This window comes from Tympanuchus pallidicinctus, unplaced genomic scaffold, assembly GCF_026119805.1.
Source record: "Tympanuchus pallidicinctus isolate F22 unplaced genomic scaffold, pur_lepc_1.0 scaffold16, whole genome shotgun sequence".
In the NCBI taxonomy this organism is placed as follows: Eukaryota; Metazoa; Chordata; class Aves; order Galliformes; family Phasianidae; genus Tympanuchus; species Tympanuchus pallidicinctus.
The window spans coordinates 2,904,356-2,922,235 of NW_026294679.1; the positions used below are offsets into that span (position 1 = coordinate 2,904,356).

Here is a 17,880-nt window from a genome sequence, read left to right on the forward strand (position 1 = left end):
ACTTCCATTGTCTTTTCAGGCAAGTAAGAGTCCAATAAGCAGCAAGACCTACTTCATCCAGAGGATTCAGAAATGTACCACTGCAGGACATTCAAGGCTGGAGGTTGGTGACCCTGCCTGTAGCAGGGGATTGAAACTAGATGACCTTTGAGGTCCTTTTCAACCCAGGCCATTCTATGATTCTAATGCAAACGTAAGAGACTAAACTCTTTGCACTGAGGACAATGCAAAATGCGTAGATAACACCTACTTTACAGCCATCATTAATTACCCATTCAGCAACAAGACAGTGTCTTCTACCTGCAGCCAGTGGGAACTACAGGACCTGCAGACCTCCTTCCCAAGGAGAACCTTGTGATCTCAGGGACTCAGGTACCGCTAGGCTGAAACATCAAAAACACAGGGGAAAAAAAAAAAAGAAATCAACCTGCTGCAAACTCAGGACATCGCTGTCATTGCTCAGAAAATTTTAAATGTATTCACTACCATGTAAACTTCTGATGAGTTTAAGAGTAAAAATGTACCAGTGGTTGCCTGATGGCAGCATATGAGGGATGTGAAAATACCTGACATTGAAAAGACAGGGAATAACACCGTGAACATATTTCAAAAGCTTGATGTACTGCTCATAGCTTTCCGAAATCCTTCGGAGGGTCACCTCACTCCAAAGGACAGAAAGATGAGTGATAAGAGCACAAAAACAAGTGCCAAGAGATCCATGCTCAGCTCTTGACTCTCCCACTGCCGTAACTACCCAGTGGTTCCAAAAGGTGATGTCATTACAACACCCAAATTTACACCAGATACCAGCCTTCTTCCTACTGAATTCTCATCTCCCGGTCTGGTGCAAGGCCCTTATCTTTATGCCTCCAGATGTCAGCTGGAAACTATCGAAACCTTAAGGACCTGGAGTTAGATCTCTATCTCAAAAGAGATAAACTGTGGCTCTGAAAATAGGTTTCTTTCTACTTGGGTACATTCTTAAAACACCCTTCACATACTTAAATAGCAAACATATTCGAGATGCTTTTGTTCTCCAGAGGCTTGTTCCTCCTTCTCTGTACTGCCTATTGCTGGAGGTTAGTGGCACTAAAATAAAACCAGCAGATGGGATTCCGTGATAGTTCTTTGATTTGCCTCAATATAGTCAAGAGTGTGCATGTGGAACAGCTCTCACCAGCTGTCCAATGTCTCCAACAGCTCTCCAGTCAAGCATTATTTTGAGCACAAAGAGTAAAGTCTTAAACTCTGTGCTGTTTCTTCAGTGAATAGCTAAAAGTGCCTCAATCACCAAATCATAGGGGCATCAACTCCAAGGATGGAGCTGGGCTACAGCCCCCCAGGCTGCCTGTCCCACCACTCGGCCACATCACAGCTCAGAGCTTCTCCTCAGCCCCAGATTCCACCACTCCTCCTTCCATTCCTATCTGTGGCCAACTGTGGCCTTGAAGCAGCAACCCTGGAGGTGCTCAAGAAACATTTAGTTGTTATATTATGGGACATGCTTTAGTGGGAAATACTGGTGATAGGTGAATAGCTGGACTGGATGATCATGGAGGTTTTTTTCCAGTCCTGGTGATTCTATAAAGCAGCAGATTATCTTGCATTTTCATTATCATCCTTCCAGTGTGCTTCAGGGGCCCTCAACAACACCATTAACTCTGCCAGTCACACCTATGCTCCTTGCACCTTCCACTTCTTAATTCAGTCTGAAATCATTCTCATTCTTAAAACTTTAATCAAATCCATATCAGGAAGTGGAAATAGGCAAATTTTTTTTTGATTGGAGTAATAAAAATTCTAGGCAAGAGAACCATATAATATTCATATAAAATATTATATGCACTTTATAATGCATGTATTACGTACAGTGTAATATACATTAATAGTATTAACATTAAGGTTTTAATATATAATACAATATTAATAGTTTTAATATATTGATATAATACTAATATTAATATTGTATAAGATTGCATAATATATTAATACAATAACAATGCTAAAGAAGTATCTGAGATTATTGTATTCCTTACTTTCTCAATTACGAAAACATCAGATGACTGTGTTAACTTTGCTGCTACCACCCTTTATCCTTTATCTTTGCACATGATACTATAAGTTGATATATACATATACACACATATATACATACACACATATATATTAAAAATTAAACAATTCTGGACTTAAAGAAAACTTTAAGGTCATCACACCCCACTTCTCACTATTACAGGCAACAACTTAATGCCTTTCTAGCACACAGTTCTCAATGTAATCAGAGTTTTTCCCCTGCTAGCTGAAAAGATGTTCCAAAAACCTCACTATGTTGATGCAGAAACCCTTTTTCTTTTTTCCTGAGACAAGTATCTTTTCTGGTTCTGTATATTAGACCCAAGTCTGATTGGTGCTTAATGATCTGCTGTCATCTCTCAGAGGTTACAATTAACAAAACCATAGGACTCTCTCAACTAACGAGTCTTCAATGCACTGCTTGGACAAACAAAATTCCTGTGTCAATCACTTCAAAACGAAGCACCAGTTACCAATAGTTGTAGTTTTCTGTTTACTTTTCAAATGAGAAATAATTTGTATTTATCACAGTGCTTTTCCCAGTGCGAGGGTATATTTATCCCACCAGGAAGAAGACCAACTGCCATGGAAATGAATATGCAAAGTGTCAGCTACATTACAGTTAAAATCCCATAAAAAGGCTTGTTGTCTTGGATATACCAAAGCACAATGCGACTCAAAATACAATATTATACCAGCTTAGCCTGCCACTGATACAATTATTCTGCACCAAATCAATTCATTCACTAAATATGTAATAAAGAAAATAAATAAAGGAAATCAAGCTGTGAGTGCTGCCCATCCTCCCCAGGTAGCTGGTCCTGCTGACAGCACAGGGGAATGGAAGTGATGGAGTGGTGTGGAAGGCTTGCCATGCTCTCAGTTCATCCATCCTTGCTGGATGGGTAAACAAGTCAGATATCAAACACACAGTCTAAAAAATGTACTTTAGGAAGCAAAAGTAGCTGTTCTGTTCTACAGCACACTTCCAAAGTCTTGTAAGCTTTAGGGTAATTTGTATAAGAAAGCATTTATGATGAGCCCTGTCTGTTCCTGGAACACTGTAAGCAGTCCAAGAACGATGGACATGAAAGAAATCTCAAAGCACTGTTCCTTCCTACTCAATTTTTCAAAATAACACACAGGGCAGCGCAGAAACCTGTGGGGCATGAAACTGCACAGTAAAACCACAGTGCTTACTGAAAACACTGGACAAATAAACAGCAAGTCAGTCAAAAGATGCATTCCTCCAGTGGAAAGCCCTACAGAAGCTGAGCAGCAGTCCCACCAGATAACGAGAGATGAGGACAGCACAAGAACATGAGCACGTGTTACTGAGGAGCACCAAGCTGCACAAAGGACAAACGACTGGTATGGATGAGCAGAGCCCCACAGAAAGAAAAAAAAAAAGCCAAAATAGTAAAAAAGTAATCAGAAGGAATACAAGATTAAAATATAGGCTTGCCAGAGGCTGTCAGGTTTGCCAGGCTCCCCACAGTCATCAGTTCTGCGACTGCCAGCCATTAGGGTTGAGTAAGTGTCAAACAATGCAGCAATCAGTATCTCTTTGGCTTTATAGAGGAAGAGACAACTGCTAACGCCAGAAGCTGAGTCTGCAGTTAAAAGCATAGGACCACATTTTATGTACGGATGGTGATGGCCTTTGGTAATAGCCCAGGAACTGGGGACTTTGTTACAAAACCCCAGTTTCCTCCACAATAGAGACACGAAGCACAGGCACACAGTTTTCTGACGTATGTTTTCATTCCTCTTCTACTCATTACCTCTTGGCTGCCTGGAAATCACCATCCTCTCCCAACAGCCTACAAGCCAACACCAACCAACTTCACCGTCAGTTCAGGCAGCTCCAGCCAGGTTGGAGGAAAGTAGAAGACCTGAAGTGACATAAATGTATATTTTAATAGCTGTTGATGTAATTCTATACATTTATGGCAATATTTATGTGCTGTATAGTCTCTATGCATCATACAAGTATTATAAAGACAATAAACCTTTTTGCTTTCACTCTTCTGATCATGTTTGCTTTTCCTTCAATGTTTTCACAAGTTGATGATAAAACTCATTTTAAAACATTCCCTCTTTATATGTGACTTTTTCAGTAAAACAGATGTTGAAAAGGGTATTATGGATGTGCAGTCATCATGCCCTGATACCTTTTTAGAAGGTTTAGAAGCCGAGTCACTTAGGGAATTCTTTTTAAAAGTAAAAAGACTGCTGTGAATGTAACATTTAATAACCAAATAGCTATATTAGATGTATATAGAGTAAGTATTTTTCCCACTGTACCTTGATCTATATTTTTAATCTAAGTACAAGGGCAAAACAGTGGAAGTTAAATCCCATTGGATAAGACAACAAAAAGCAGAAGCACTTATTGTGTCCTTCCTGAGAAACAGCCACCAGAGGAGTAAAACGCTTTATCAGGCCGTGTACCTTCACGTGCATTCAAAAAAAAAGAAAAAGAAAAAAAGGGAATTAACAGAAAAATACCTGCAGAGAAAACCTATTGTGTAGAGATTTAAAATGCTCATCTGTTAATTTCTGTCAGTGGCGAGAGAAAACGGTTACAAAGTATGTTTCAGATAAATTAACTGATAACAGCTAAAGAGAAAATATACAGTCACAGAATATACTGATAAATGAAATTTGAAAGAGCACAATAACATGCTATTTATAGTATTATAACGTTATTGTGGCAATTACAATGTAAATAACATATAGAGATATTATATAAATGTTAAAGTTGTAATATTACTTATAATGCAAGTAACCTAAATTAACACTATTTATTTTGTTTAACACTTACCTGCTACATTAGACAAGGGCATTTCCTGTCCTTTCTGCAAAGTGTTGCAGGTTGCCAACTCATCATTCACACCAACAGCTGAAGAAGCTGTTCTCCATTCATTGGTTCTCCTATGGAAAATACAGAGCAAATATATTTTTTTTTTCCAAAAAATACTGTTGGGCAAATTCATTTCAGTATCACAGCAATAACCTACCTCCAGTAGCACGTCAGTCTTCCCGTTCCACAATACAATATTCTAATTTTTTGTGGTTTCCAGCTTGCTTACCTAAACAACAGGTCCTATATCACAGTGATCAGTCAGCAGTCCTTCACGTCATACAGCATTCAAATTTTTGCTAAGGGCTTGTACTACAGACATGAGAAAATACTTCAAGTGTGATCTTCTACAGTGACTTTGAAATGGCTTCAACAGCTCTGAAAAGACAACAGATGATCAAATAAAGTGCTTGCATCCTGGAAATTGACAATTAATTGTAACTTCTCTTTATTGAACTAAACTAGATCTTACATTGTATTTCTCATTTTATAGTTATCAGCATTTATCAGCTAGGCAACCCAAAGCTGGTACCTTTCAGGTAAATACCCAACACTGGTACAGCCCCAGAGTCACCTGGAGAGGCCCACAACTGCCTCTCCTTGCTTGAAGAGGACAAATAAAGACAATAAAAAGACAACAGCTGCAAATCCGAAATCTGAAGGAGAAACCTAGAGGCAAGGGCAAACTAAAAATAAGAATGCCACAACAGAGAGTGGAGGTAATGATTAGTGCTAAAATTACTCGTGATGGGGAGCAAGAGAAAAGGGAGAAAGACAAAAAGGAAAAGGAAGGAACAAAGTTTTGCCCAGTCGAATTGAAGCTTTGTTTGACTGTGCTATACTTCCCCTAAGAATATGTCACAAGGATAAACTGTGGTTCGTTTGTTTTTTTTGTTTGTTTGTTTTTAAACTTTAAGCACCAAACCTCTTGAACTCTTCTATTTCATGTTCAGACATCTCCATCGGAGGCCAAGTGAGAGCTCCTGGGCAGCCCTCAGCACCCAGTGGTCAGAAAGGGGCAGCAGGACAATATCAGCCTAAAAGAGGAGCTGTCAATGAAAGTAAAAGACAACTTGTAGGAAATAAATACCATGAAATGAAGAGCTATGGAGAGAAAAAATAAAGGAGAAAAGGCTAAAGATGGAAAAGGCATGTGTTGATTGAATGGGACACAAACAATAGATTTGAAGGTGAAGACAGGGTCAGATAAATTACAGGTACAGAACACTTATATCCCTCTTCCTTCTTGATTTCTAATACGAAAGGTAGGCAGTAGCATACCAAGTTAGTAGATGAACAAGTTGAACCAAACAAATTGCATTTTACAGACTCAAATCACTGATATAGCCTAACTGGACAATAAGGTGCAATGATTGCTTCCTACTGTTGCTTGCTATTGTGATTTTCCTATTAATATTAAAATATCTGAGCTTAAAAATGGCTTTCAAGTCTAATATTTTCCTTGAAACATCTCTGAAAAATTTCCTTATAAAGGCCACCCAGGGAGCCATCTAGTTCCCAGAGCCATCAGTGTGGATTCGTAAGAGCCAATTCATTTCAAAACCCAAAGTAAGGGATGGATACAAAACTAGTGATTAAAGACGTCAGGGCTAAGAAAATAAATTAATTGCAAGTACCTTGACGTGCTGCAGTGAGCCCTGTAGAGGTTCACCACGCTTGCCAGAAGCTAGAGCAGTTAGAACCTGGGCTTCTTGTGGGCAGAGGGGGTGATTTGTGGCATCTCCATCCTCAGAGAGCTTCAGAGATCAAGTGAACAACCTTGATCAACCTGCTCCACCTGGATGTGCTCTGAGCAGAAGGCTGGGCTGGGTGACCTGGAGGTCCTTTCCAATCCAAATAGGCCCACGGTTCTACATGAGAAGAGTAGAGTTTAGCAGAGTGGGAAATCTTCACAGCCTGGTATAATTATTATCAAGAAATTCAGCTTTCAGCTAGGGATATTAAATACGCTTTTCTCTTGGCTTCATAAAATCTGACCTTTCACAGCAAACGTGATCATTAGATGACAACAACGAATCTGTGAGGGTGAAGGTCACATAATTGTCTTTTGAAATAAATTCTCCATGTATTATCCGAGCTGCTTTGTTGCAAATGTACAAGCAGTCACATCGCATGGCAGTAGCACCTTTATTTACAGAATTTAAGGCTGCGCTGAAAGCAGCAAATAAATGATGAGTCCATTGGTGAAGACACTCAGTAATTAACAAGCAGCAGCTGTTTGTCTTATTTTTTTTTTAGGGTACAATTGATTAAAATTGCATGCTTCATTTAAACAGAATTCTCTTGTACTTTACCAAAGAGGGAGAGAAAACTTCCTTCAAACGGAGCAGTTGTTTTCTGATTTATTGAACCTCTATCTAGCTGAATACAAACTAGAAACTTACTGTTTGATTGTGTATAATATGTGGGCAGTATTTAAGAAAACAGAGTTGAAGTATTTTGAATGTCAGTCAGAAACAAAAAATCCAACAGTTGGAGCAACAAATTACTTCAGGCTTGACTTATACTTCCTGTGCTATTTAGTCCTTAAATATTTACATGAATATACACATATATGTATATACACATACAAAAACACACACACATACAAGCAGTCTGTAGGTAGATATTAGTGGAAAATGACATGTTATATGAAGACTTTCTGGAAGTTAAACCAAGCAGAGAATTGCTATCAATTTGCATGGATGCAACCTGCGATGCAACCAACCTACAGTAAAACTACTTAAAGAGATTTTTGCTTTGTGCTTCACAAAGAAATTTAAATATAGTTAGAAAGAATCTAAACAGAGACTAAACAAGAGCTGTAGATGGCCCTGTTCATTGCAGGGGAGTTGGACCAGATGGCCTTCAAAGCTCCCTTCCAACTCAAATGATTCCGTCACTCTGACTCTACTCATGATGAGGTCTCAGCTCTTCAATGCAGAAAACAAAGGCACAATAAGATGCATAGGTTGGAGACAGAAGCTAATGAACTATGCACCAGAAATAAGGTGTATGTTTTAACTAGAGTAATTAATCTCTGCAACAATTTACCTAGTAGCATAGTGGCTTCTCCACAGTTATTCCAGCCCAGCCATGAGCAAGAATTTGTAAACAAAATCCGTTGCTTAGATGATGCCAGCGATTAGATGTTGCCTGTTATTATCTGGACAAGGGCTACAACTTATGCTGTAATACTTCATAAGAATTTTTTAAGCAAGCTCTGGTTTCTTGACAATATTCTGAATTAGAACTTCTGGAAAACTTGAAAATGAGTTGCCTGATTCCTAGCAGACATCACTCAAGCCTCAGAGTGTTAATTAGAAAAGAAAACGATTTATTATTTTCATCACTAATGAATTTAATGTTATTCTCCTGATAGCTGAACATCTGCCAGTTGCAGTTCTCTTGCTTCTATTTGTTTAACACTGCTTCTGTAGCTGGTGCCTTCCCACAGAGCACCTCTTCAACTGCATTTTTAATGCTTCGTAAGTAAGTGTTTGAGGCAAGGTTTTCATTGACCAGTGTCTTAGACACTTGAAAAGTGATAGAAATGCTTTCTAACAAAGCCCCAGAAAAGGGCATGCATGTCTGTACCTTTCACTGATAGAAACAATTCTGCTATCATAATTACATTCTTATTCCAAAACACCTAAAATGCCTGCATGAAAAGTTCAGAGCTTCCTTTGCACCCACATCCCTCAAACTTCCAACATACCCAAATATCAGGAAGAAATAGAAGGGAAGGGAGGAGTAGAAACACAATCAAGTAATGTTATATTTTTCACCTTTAAAACTGTGCTAGAGAGACCTTTGGAAACTGCTGTAATCTACATAATAATTATAGCCCATATAAGCTAACCTGAGTATTAAATTACGTGATTTCCATCATGTCTGCTTGGAAAACATTAAATTCTTTGAGCCTTCCTATTTTTTAAAATCTGCCTAATGCTTGAATTAAGGATGTTCTTATAAATTAAAATCTGTAGTATTTACTAGGAGGGAAGATAGACATAACAGGAGCTCCTTTAGTGACCTCAAAACAAACTCTGTAGGACATTCTTGTTTCACAACCACCTACTACATGACACGTAGATATCCTCTAAAGCAGAAAAGAACATCTCATACAAACATCAAAGACCCCAAACATTTCAGCACATAGCAAGGCATCAGAAATATTTCTACAAAGTTTTCAAAGCACGACCACTTTCCTTCCAAATCACATGCCCCAAGTTCTGCAGCACCATTCCCATACTGACACATCCGTCAAACCTATGTGGCAACACAGTGATTTTTCTCAATAGAAGCTAAGTCACAAATCAAAACTAGAACATGCAAGTACCACTGCCACCACTCCAGTCAGAGCAGGGCACGTTCATGTCTGCTCACGTCCCTCAGAGAAGGGTTCAGCTAACAAGGCAGAAGCCATTCTTACACCAGAGCAGCAGCGACTAAACCAGAGGTCATAGTGGTACAAATAAGTAACCTCAACTTTCCTATGTATTAGACATTTTTGCATGAAAAACAGCACTTAGAGACAGGAAGAGACACTTGTGCATATGAATACCTCTGCAGTGTAGTTAAAGCAATAGTTGAACGTTATGCATCTTCAGAAAGTACCAAACAAACATGCCTCCATTTAGAGGTCATCTGCAAATCTGAGCACTAGCATACTTTCAAAACGCAGGAGCAAAGAGCAGAGTAATCACAAATTCAAAGTGAAACATTACTCACACTTGCATAAACATACATCCAACAGGCTATATCTGCTATTCCACAGAATCGCTCCTCTGAAAGAGCCGTGTTTATTAGAAATTGTTTTAAAATCGAAATATTTTTGAATGCTTGATATAGTCATAGAGACATTTATGGACTATAAAGAAGCCAAGCAGACAAATCATAAAAAATGGTAGTACTAATACAGTCTAATTCTGCCACCTAGTGACAAATTCCCCCACATAAATTCTTAAAAGCCAGTGCAGTACGCATGGGAAGAACATTTGAATGGGCAGAAAGCACCAGTCAGCCATATAATGCCACAGGCTTCAGTTCCTCTCTATTCCTGATGAAAATAGGGGGAATATTAAAGCACTGATATCTAAATCTCTCATCCTGATTCAGATATTTTCTTTTTTTTTTTTTTTTTTTCCCTTTACCACTGCAAACAACACCATTTTCTATTTAGTCCTAAAGGAAACAGAAGCTACGTTTTCTTGTGTATAAAGGAGCATATCATACCCACAGCCGTTGTGTTTTTGTTACCATATACATACCTTAACCTTTTCTATTTAGTGATTCGCTCTTATTTCAATCTCATTTTCTGTAAGTGGAGAGAAAACAAGACTGGTTGGTATTATTTAGCTTGATCTCTATCCCTGGATATGCTTTAACAGTAGCAAATACTACCCTGTAAGTAGCGCTGTGCTACACGTAAGACAATTTCAATTCTAATTATGAAGTATTATTAAAATCTGTAAAGCATTAGAAAAATTCTTGCCATTTCAACTAAGGAAATCACATTTTCCAAAGACAATTGAAGTCTCCCTACAGTTTGCTGGGCTCTAAATCCCACTGAACAATAAGATGTGTAGGAGAAAGAAGCAATTTTCAACCTGTTATCCAACTATTCCTCCTCTTTCAGACCTTTATCCCCCATTCTGGGCACTCTCCCCTCAGCCTCTGCAAGCACAATTAAAACAATTTGGCCCAGCTTTCCAAACTGAAGCAGAATGGACACAGTGCTGAACATTAGAGGAGGTCGAAGGATGAGTATCTGGTTTGGTTTTATCCCAAATTAGAACATAGTCTGGTCACTGTATTCCCCACTTACACTCAGATGTCAGTGAGCATCGTTTTACAACCAGAGATTGTGTGCAGCACAATTGCACATGAGTGGTTATCACCCCACATAGGTGGGCTGCAGCAGATCCCCACCATCCATCACACACTGCCAAGGCTGGGACTGTTGTCCTGCTTCTATAAGAGTTCTTCATGACTCAATTCAACAAAGAACAACTGAAAGTAACTGAAAAGAGTGTAGAAATAACAATTAGGTAAACAGATATTCAGCAGTTCATTGAGTGTGTGTAATTTGTAAAAATAAGCAGCAGTTTAGTCCATGCAATGTTTTTCTGAACTCTAAAGCAAGATACTACCTTTCATGCATGTACGGTGCGAACATACTAAGTTCACCTCTTGTTTCAGAGGTTCTAAAAAATTTAATTGAAGTAATTACTATGATAGTAGACACTGGATTTCATTGCCACGACCACACTGTCCTTTCTAACACACTGCAAAATGGTTCCAAAAGCTGCAGTCTGCTTCACTACTATCAAAGGAAAGAGTATAAAGTCATCCTTCTGGAAACTTTCAAAGTTAAGATGAAATAAAAGATGTGAACTTATCTCAGTAGGAGCAACAGTTAATGAGAACATAGGAAAAGTAATAAAGCAGTTATTTCTCTTAATCAACATGTAAAATTGTATTTGCTTTCTTCAACAGAGGCAAATAAATTCAGGATCAAGAGATCACTCATTATCTAACATTTACTCTTCTGCTTGCCTCTGGAAACTGTAAGCAGGTCTGACCCCACAGGAGGGGTTACTCTGCTTTTGGAAAACAAGCCATTTCCATAATTCTTTCAACCACAGATGTCTCACAGATAGATTATCAACATTTTCTGGAAGAAAATTTGGCTTGCTTGATATCAATGGCAAAACTCCCATTAAATTCAAAGGCCAAGCATTTAGTTCTGCATCTGTAATGAAGCTGACATTCACACTAAATATTATCTATATGTGCAGTAACAAGGAGCCTTGATTTGGCAGACCATAGCCACACCAACCCTTCCCTAATGCTTTGGCTCCAATAGCAACCGCCAGGCAAAAGCCAAAGAACGAAGCCTGACCCCGTTTAAGTTTGTAACAAAACTCCCATTGACCTGATTAGGGTACAAAATTTGCAGCAGCTTGGGCAAAATGGCAGCCAAAGAAGAGAAATGGGATTTCCTGGGTCTCAGCAGATGACCACAGCATTACAACAGCTCTGGAACAAAGCACAGCCGCGACAGTGACCGAACGCAGCCCAGAGGCGCTGAGCCAAAGTGGTGTCACATGAGTGCGGCCTCCTAATGCCAAAACAAAACAAATTTCTCTTTCCAGAGCACACAGACCCCCGCCAGCTCCCCGTGACAGCGTCTGTCTGAGCAGAGCAAAAGAGCCACGTCAACAGCAGCCCAGACAAAGCCCAGCCTCAGCACACGAGCCGCATTCCCATCTCCAGGCCTCACTTTTTTCATTGGCAGCATCATGTCTGCTGGTATTGAGGTATGCATTTACCAGAAAGCATCTTCAACGTGCAACGTTTACGTTTTCACCTCTCATGCTGTATTCACCAGGTTATTAAGCTGTAAGTTCAAAGCTTTTGAAAGGTAAGCAAGTACAAATGAATGAACATTTTCAGAGTTCTCGTGAAGAAAATCAATCAAATTTGTTCTTACAAAAAAAAGCAGATATGAAATACTTTTTATATCAAGTAGTAAATTAAATTATACATACTTTTTCCACTCTGCTTGATCTAAGACTTCAGCAATCTATAACCACAGAGTAATGAATAAACCTCTGCATAGAAAAAGGTGAACACCTGTGGCATAAAAATGCTAGGGGAAGGGTTGACGCTTATCTTATTAGGGAAATATAAAAACAAACCCCTTTGACCGCATTCTAAAGAGGCTGGAATAGCTTAAAAAACAGAAAATCAATTCTGAAAAGTCTTCTCTGTCTGTCAGCCACCACAACAGCAATGACCACTCTGAAAGATTCATCTCTGCTGCCAAAAGTTGTAAAGAAAACTGAAGCCAGTCTGCAAGCAAATGCCAGCCCTGCTGCTCTGCTCCTCTCTGCAAGACTTTCTTCCGCAGCCCAAAGCATTGTTGGGTTTGAATTGGGCAGTGGGGAAAACCTCTGTAGCTCCTCCTCAGACTATTGGGTGACACGATGGCTCCTTTGCCCTAGCCTGATGGAATTCTGCCCACTATGCGGTCCCTTCTCCTCTGCCCATAAGCCCATCACTGCTGCTATTTACCACGATCCATAAATGCAGGTGCCTTGCTGAATTTGTGTTTCACTGCATTTCACACCTTCCTCTCTCACTGCTCCACATCCCCTCCATATGTTCCGGTTTATCTCCCTACAAGTCATGTTCCAGACCATGAACATATTTCAACCCTCACATTCAAAGAAAAACACAACCCTGCCACTACAATGTTCACAACCAGTTCCCAGCTCGCTCTGAGAGACTTTCCAGGGAGCGTTTCCCAGTAGTGTGCAGAGCTGAAGCCCCAACAACCAGTCCGGCATTCCTCCAGCTCCACCAGGTTTGTCACCACCGTCAGATGGCCTGGCCCCTGCCCAGGCTTCTCTGTTGTCATTTGGAACAAACCGTGCTAGCACTGCCTCGCTGACTCCTCATCTCAACTCAGTTCCAAGTGCAAAATACCCTTTATTCTTTTCCTGATGAATTATCTCTATTTCTTCCTCCTCCTCCTCCTGCTGTTCCAGCTCTGGAAAGCATGAAGCCTATAGAACGCCTGGCTGTTATGCTAACAGCTTGAAAAGAAAATGCTGGCCTTGCTTTTTCTACAACATAAAGAGAATAGAAAGCAGATGAAGATATCCGATTACATAGAAAAACATTGATAAATTAGAATAAAATTCCATTTAGACTCCTATCATCTGTCTTCTTAAGATGCCCTGGTGTTTAAACAACATTTACAGCCATTCTCTAAAATGACTCAGGATAAAAAAGTATTTGCAAAAGATCGGCCTAGCCACCAGCTTACATCTTATGCCAACAGTCAAACAAAGAGCAAACAAACAGCTCTGATGGCTGGCTGACAGCTCTGGGGATAATGTCCTAACACAACTATACTGCAAGCAATGAGAATGGTTTCACTAAGCACAACATGTGGGTAATACCTATGGTAACACACAAGAACTTAGGAACTTTCTCGTTCCAAAATTTCATGGCATTCAGGTTGTGGCCCATACCAAGCCAGTTGTCGTGGTCCCGTCTTGGAGATGACACAGGGATGGGGTGGTTCTGGCAGTGGTTTCCCACCTTTCTCATCTCCTTTTCCTGACTCCCAGGCACAGGAAGAAGCCTAGTTCCATACACTGGTCTTGTGGGACAAGGTCTACAAAAGCATGTTAGTTTTCTCCAATTACAATTGCCCATGTTGTTAATTAGGGATGAGGAGCAAAATAAATGATTAATAAATTACTGAATCTGTATAACTTCCCTTTTTAAAAACAAAACGTACTTTAAATGCATCTCAAAATAACCTGTATTAAGACGTGAACTCACTATGACCCATTGGCAGAAATCAGCATTTATTCCCACTGCTGAGCTTAGCGAAGTCACTGCATTGTACCAGAGTCTACTGGAATGACAAAGCAGCCTCTGGCCATTAAAGGCTACACGTGAAAGGAGAATGTTTTCTTGGTCTGAATCTAATTCAAGTCAACAATTAACTCATTTGAGGTGGGGAGGAGAAAAATAATAACAGTAACTTGTTGTGGGAAGTCAATTGAAGGAAGAAAACAGACAATTAAAATCACAACATCTTTAAAATCTTGTAGGATTATGCTAATCCAGAAACATCCACTCAGGGCAACAGCTCCATGACTACACTTTCTGATTTTAATAAATTTAATAGAAAGTTCAAAAGATTTTTCTTATTATTATTATTTCTAAACAAAGTTACCATGTGAAATAACTACGTTGCGATTTTTAATTGAATTCCCATCTCAATCCACAATCAGCAAGCAAGAAAAAAATAACAAGTGTCTTTCATAGTTTTACCCTAATAAATATGCAAAGGAAGACTCAGAATCAAGCAAGTATACTGCTTGTGCACGTAAATGGCAAAGTTTCAGCTCAGAAAACATAATGTTCTCATTCAAAACTGGGCAACCAGTGAGTTAAAGGTTGGCTTTTCGGTTGCTGACTTGAAACACTTTGTTCTGAATCAATCTGTCAATGTTTCAGGAGCAAAAAACACAAAACAAATAATATTTTACCAGCCAACAAAATCGTAAGTGGAAATTAAAACACAATAAAAGAGTGACTCAGAACTATTGGATAGGAGGGAAATGCTCTATTTTAGTTTTACAGCGTACTCGATAAACAGTAATGCATTACAGCGTAAGCAAGGTTAGGTGTTGCTGCCAGTAGGCCAACAGAAATGCTAACACACTCTTCCAGTGAGAGGGATCTTTTTCCACATTTGCTTGCTGTCTGTTGGCCAGGCACCAAACTTTCATATTCATATGAGTATAAAAAGCAACCAAAAAAATATCCCTGCAGAGACTATTAAAGTGTCGTTTTTAGTAATAAGACTCCATAAATCATGGTGATGTCCTCAATTCCAGGATCTATGAGTGCTTGGCACTGCTCCCCCTGCAATCAAATCCAGAGGGTTTGTGCATACAGGTTCCACATGTGCTATATACAAGGACACCCACCCTGTCCTGTCCCATTTTATCGTGGAAAAGCTCTGAAATGAGGATTTAATATCATCTAAAATTTAATCTGAAGCCCTGTATTTAAATGACATTTCTGGGAAAGAAGTCACCTCCTTAAATTTCCATTACTGTTGTAAACTATTGCTGCCAAAACCAGGGAAGAAAAATGGAAGAAAGAAAGAGCATTGTATTACCACTGATACTACTAATTTATATAATTCATGCACAGAAAATCCTCCTCCTCTCAAAGATACAATGGGAAAGCTCTGAAGAGTGCCTACATTAGCAAGGCTTTATTAAGGATAGAGAATATGTAACATGTTATTTACTGCTTTGCTACAACACATTATCACAAGCACTGAACACAACGTATAATTTCAACCAATAGCAAAGTTCTCATTGATATCTTTGACAGCAGCTTATCCTCCCATTTACTACAAGCACTCATCTGCAGTGGGCGTTCCTGTTATTTATTATAATTAACTAAATCTCACTGTATTATGTTAAAAAGTACATCTGGCAAATCCCGAAGGGCCTGATAGAATCACAGAATCACGAAGATTGGAAAAGCTCTCAATGATCCCCAAGCCCAACCCCAGCCCACCACACTGCATCCACTGCTCACGACCCTCAGTGCCACATCTCTGCTGTACTGGAACATCTCCAGGATGGTGACCTCACCATTCCTTGGCAGCCTGTGCCAAAAAAGATGGAATGACAGCAATCTGAAGAGACAAACAAGAAGCCCTCTCAAAAAACGGTGCAACACTCCGTGAGGAAGAAGAGACCTCACCCAACAGCAAAGCCAAAGCCAGGAGCACGCTCAGTGGCCCTGAGGACATGTGAAGTGGACCTACAGGAGATGTTCAGTGAGAAGGTTCAGAGCAGGTAGCACAAAGGGGCAACAGGAGCAAGACAGAGCAGGTAGACATCCTGAGGTCACGCTTTAGAACTAGGAACACAAGCTCAGAAACTTGCTCTGGATTAAAATGGCTGAGTCTCAGCAGTGAGGCACACTGAGCAGCTATGAGCTGCTGCTGCTTGGATGTCTGAATTCACAAAGGCAATGTTCGATCACTCCCCCAGCCCAGCCCTTGGCTGTGTTCTTTGGTCTCCTCAAATGCCAGGGATGCTGGCTGCAGAGAGCTGCTGGGCCGGTGCTACATGATGAGGCTCAAAGCGTTCCATTGGTACCTGGCTGCAGATCAGGATAAAGCTTGTCCACAGCCCATTTCAGTGCAGACAAATCCTTTAAATCAGTTAACAACTTGTTCTACTAAAACCTGTGCAACCGTGAGAAGAACATTAGTTCTGTTGCATCTGGGTTCCAAATAGCAAAAATTCTTCTCGAGTTGGTAGCCTGTTTTTCCTCTCCATTACAGGTATGAAAAAGTAAAAACAACGAAACAAAAGTTGAGGTAGAATCAGAAATTCAAATTTGTTCAATCATAGAATCACAGCAAAAAATGGCATGGGTTGCAAGCAACTTCAACAACCACCCAGCTCCAACTCCAGCGTGCAAAAAAATATCATTGCCCTCTTATGTTTTGAGGACAACAGACCTATACTGTAGCTGAAGAAATTAAAGAGAACACACTGCTACTGCATATGAAAGATGAGTAGCAAAAAAATGCAGGATAATAGCAATTAGCCTCTTCAATTGATGTCATTTAAGCTGTGTTATGAGGAGAAACAACCTCTAGGAATGTCCTCTGTTAGTTCCCTCAGAACATTTGCACGCTATTGACTGATTTGAACCACATTTGAGAGAGGCAGAGATCTAAACGACATCAAGCTCAGAAGGATTTCACGCAATTTAACAGGGAAGGATGTAACAGAAAATCAAGAGCCCAAGGACCCACCAAGGTCACAGCAGGATGAGAAGCTCCATCCCCAGCTGAACATGAACCTAACTTGGTGTCACCGAGCACGAAATGTAGACTCCTGTCACCTTCATGGGGATGGCCATCCATCAGCAGTGTCCCCACAGATGGCTCACCCGAGGCACATTGTGCAGCACAGATCACTCACCTGTCCCTCTGCCTTCCAGGGCTGCTCCTTCAGCTTGCATTTGGCTTTGGCCCCCACAGTGGGCAGTCAGTCAGCCCTCGCTGCCAGCCACGCTGAATGCCAACAACAGCCTGTTCTAGGAGCAGCACATAACTCAACTCACTTGGGTTGAGATATTCCAGCTGCTGAACAAAGATATTTTCTCCTACTTTGTTGGTTCTCTATGCTGCTGTCGTAAAAGAACGCCTTAGCAGCACTGAATCCCAAAACAACGAAACAAGAAAAACCTGTAAGAAAAGGCAATGATTTTTACTATGTTACTTCATACAGAGAAACCTTGAGATAGGAAAAGTAGAAAAGCATCGTGCTCATAGCATGCTTGTCAAGGCATTATCAATATGTTGCTCA

The 17,880-nt window shown here is 40.0% G+C and overlaps 1 long non-coding RNA gene across 1 annotated transcript; it reads right to left on the minus strand.

Moving 5' to 3' along the window:
• Window positions 1-257: 257 nt before the first annotated feature.
• LOC128077549 (uncharacterized) lies at window positions 258-5,284 on the minus strand. The gene is made up of 3 exons (XR_008205049.1): window positions 4,901-5,284; window positions 3,858-3,968; window positions 258-383 (listed from the first exon to the last, which is right to left on the minus strand). It is a non-coding gene; the product is annotated as an uncharacterized LOC128077549 (long non-coding RNA).
• Window positions 5,285-17,880: the final 12,596 nt, after the last annotated feature.